This window comes from Orycteropus afer, unplaced genomic scaffold, assembly GCF_000298275.1.
Source record: "Orycteropus afer afer isolate SDZICR_OR568_19922 unplaced genomic scaffold, OryAfe1.0 scaffold00098, whole genome shotgun sequence".
Lineage (NCBI taxonomy): Eukaryota > Metazoa > Chordata > Mammalia > Tubulidentata > Orycteropodidae > Orycteropus > Orycteropus afer.
Window position 1 is genome coordinate 7,421,038 of NW_006921685.1, and position 3,719 is coordinate 7,424,756.

The following is a 3,719-nucleotide window of genomic DNA, read 5'->3' on the forward strand; positions in this document are numbered from 1 at the left end:
GATGGCGTAACATTTTCAATCATCACATCTCTTTTCAAAACAGGAAGAAAGGGGTAGACAGGTGTTCTGGTTAGCTAGTGTTGCTCTGACAAGAAATGTACCACAAATGGGATGTCCTTAACAACTATGAGTTTATTCTTACAATTCAGAGGCTTTAAGTTCAAGTTCAAAGTGCCAGGCACTAGGGACTGGGTGAAAGCCCCTCAACCTCGGGGTCCAGCTCTGCCTCCTGCTCCTGGCCCACTGGAGCTAGAGGTGTTTCTTCACTCAGACAGCTGCTGGCTGCTGAGGCTGAGAAGCCTTGAGGTTGACAAGTAAAAAGGTACAGTCCCAATGTTTCCAAACCACATGGCAGGCCGTTAACTTAAGTCCATTGTAAGTCCCAAAGCCGGCAAAGCATAGCGGGCTGCTGAGCAATGACATGGCTACATGCACGGTCCAAGCGTGCCATAGGCTAGAACCATTCCCAAAGCTGCTTCTTATATATGGGAAGCAGACAACATACTGAAAGGCAGCTACTCAGCTGCTTGTGGTAGATCCCACCAAGGAGTTGATTGCCAGTCTCATCATGGGGAATAACTACCACCAGCTGCCCAGCCACTCAACCAGGCCCAGCCAAGCTGACACACAAACATAACTACCACAGCAGGCAAAGGCCTTTGTCTTAGCTAGTCTTTTATATTTAGGAAAGAAAGCTCCATTAAGCAGACTTCCTCTTAGGTCATGGACAAATCTGAATCATTCTTCACACCTTGACAAATCACTTGGCTACTAGGAATGTGATTACCATGTTCTGGGGCTGGGGTTGGACTGGAGCTGGGGTTGGGCTGGGGCTGGAGATGGGGTTGAGCTGAGGCTGGGGCTAGGGATGGGCTGGGGCTGGGGCTGGGCTGGGGCGTAGATTCTATCTTTTCTCAGTTCATACTACTACAAATTAGAATTGCTATCATGGGGTAGGAGCTCTGGTACCATAGTGCCTAAGGCACTTGACTGATAAGAAGGCTGGCAGTTCAAACCCACCAGCCACTCCTCGGAAGGAAGATTGGGCAATCTACTTCCACAGTGATACCGCCTCGGAAACCCAAGAGGGATCACTATGAGTCGGGTCCAACTTGACTGCACATAACAAAACAACATCACGATGGGGTAGTTGTTGTCTATTCCAACTCAAGGAAACCAATCTATCCAGAGTAGAACTGCTCCATAAGGTTTTCAAGGCCATGACCTTTCAGTAGCAGATCACTAGACACTCCTCTGGGTAGATTTGAACCATCCACCTTTCAGTAATGTTTTGTTGTTGTTGTTATGTGCCGTCGAGTTGGCCCCGACTCAGCAACCCTCCTTGGGTTTCCGAGGCAGTATCATTACAGAAGTAGATTGCCCCATCTTCCTTCAGTAATAGTTGAGTGTATATTTTCTATTTTGAAAAAATCACTCCCCAACGTTTGGATTGCTACAGTCTTCTTTTGCCCTATTTAACCTGACTTTGTATCTCACGCTAATGGAGTTTGGGGAAAAAAAATAGCTCAGTCAGGATATTTCAAAGTTTGGAATTCAGTAATAAAATTGCCAAGGGGGTTCATCAGTTCAACATTAGCAATTGTGAAGCTTCAATTATTGATTAAGTTTCACAACTGGCAGACACAATTGCTGACTTTGGGCAGAACTACAAGTAGCTATGAATTAGTGGATTAGGGACTATACATAAACTGCTTTTAAAGGATTAGTTCTTTGAAGGGTGAGATTGTGATTAGATGCTATGATTAGAAAAGTGCTGAGTATATTTTCAGATGCCATGATATGTGTCCTTATACTAAATATGTAATTTAATACCAATTTATCTTTTTGTAAAATGCTTCCAGACCACATTCAAGATGTTGAGTTTGTTAAGTGCTGTTGAGTTGGCTCCGACTCATAGTGACCCTGTGCACAACAAAAGGAAACACTGCCCAGTCCTGCACCATCCTCACAATCGTTGCTGTGTTTGAGCCCATTGTTGCAGCCACTGTGTCAATCCATCATGTTGAAGGTTTTCCCCTTTTACACGGACCCTTTACTTTATACCAAGCATTATATCCTTCTCCAGGGAATGGTCCCTTCTGACAACATGACCAAAATAGTTGAGATGAAGTCTGGCCATTCTTGCTTCTAAAGAGCATTCTGGCAGCACTTCTTCCAGAACAGATTTACAGATTTGTTCATTCTTCTGCGGTTCTTTTGACACTCCATGGTACTTTTGGTATTCTTTGCCAATATCAGAATTCAAAGGCATCAACTCTTCTTTGGTACAAGATGACAACTTCATTATGAATATAAGTTCAGTTTAACATTTTAATGACTTAATCATTTATTATTTGAGATGGGAAGCTTGAATCTTCTATTAAGAAGTTATAATATGATGCTTTTATGTTAATTATGAATCTTTGTGAAGGATAACCCTGGTAAACTATGTTTCTTCCTTCCTTTCTTCTTTTTTTCCTAGAGTGCAATGTTTAAGAAATCAAACAGATATTTTGAAGACTTAAAACAGTTGACTGTATGGGTAGCTTACATGGAAGGAAGTAGAGCACAGTGGTCAACCATGGAGGCTTTGGACTGAGTTCAGCTCCAAATCCTTACCATACAAACCTTTTGAGACTCAGTTTCCTCTCTCATCATAGAGATAATAACTGTATAGGATCTATTTCTCAAAGCGGTGGTAATGAGGAAAGAAAAACATACACACATAAAGTATTTAGTACAGCACTTACTGAAAATTATATCCCTTTAATTCATATTTAACCAATTCAAACATATAATAATTTAAGCAAAATCTGGAATAAATATTATATTTTCATGATTACCAGAAAGAGGCTATTTAAAGGGTGCTCACTTTGGCAGCACATATACTAACATTGGAACAAACGATACAGAGAAGATTAGCATGGCCCCTGTGCAAGGATGACACAGAAATATGTGAAGTGTTCCATATTTTTCAAAGATTCTTAGTGGTTACCAGGGGTAGGAGGTGGGGAGGAAAGGAGAAATTTGTATGTGTGTGTGTGTGTGTGTGGGGGGCCATTGAGTTCATGCAAATTGTGGTGGAATATTTTGGAAAAGGATAGCAATAATGATGGCACAACATGAAAAATGTCATTAATGTCCCTGAGCTGTAAATGTAGAAGTTGTTATGTTGACAAATGTTTTGTTGTGCATGTTTTCACCACAATAAGAGCAAAAAAAATAAAAACAAAAAATTAGGATCATAGTGTACATGTAGAAAAAATATATATATTTAAAGGAACTTTGAAAGTGATTGTCCTCATAAAATCAATTAGTAGACTAATTATAAAAATCCCTTATCTATGTGTTAAAGTATGTTCTGCGAAAGCCTCTTTTTATGTCAGCTGCCTTCAAGTCAGCGCTTTACCCTTGGTGATCCCATCCACAATAGAATATAAAATGCTGTCTGGTCCTATGTCATCTCCATGATTGGTGTGGATCTGACCTTGTGATCCATAGGTTTTCATTGGCTGATTTTTGGAAGCAGATTGTCAGGCTTTTGTTTCTCTGAAAACCTCCACTGGACAACTATTTATTTAGCAAGTACTTGTATTGCCTCTTAGAAATCCTGGTGGTTCAGTAGTTAAATGCTCAGCTATAGCCAAAAGGTCAGTGGTTGAATCCACCAGTTCCTAAGCATGAAAAAGAAGTGGCAGTCTGCTTCTGTAAAAAGCTAT

The 3,719-nt window shown here is 40.8% G+C and overlaps 1 non-coding gene across 1 annotated transcript; it reads left to right on the plus strand.

The window, feature by feature from the left end:
• Positions 1-2,864: 2,864 nt before the first annotated feature.
• Positions 2,865-2,975, plus strand: LOC122150153. Its single transcript, XR_006163512.1, has one exon. It is a non-coding gene; the product is annotated as a U6 spliceosomal RNA (small nuclear RNA).
• The last annotated feature ends 744 nt before the right edge of the window (positions 2,976-3,719 follow it).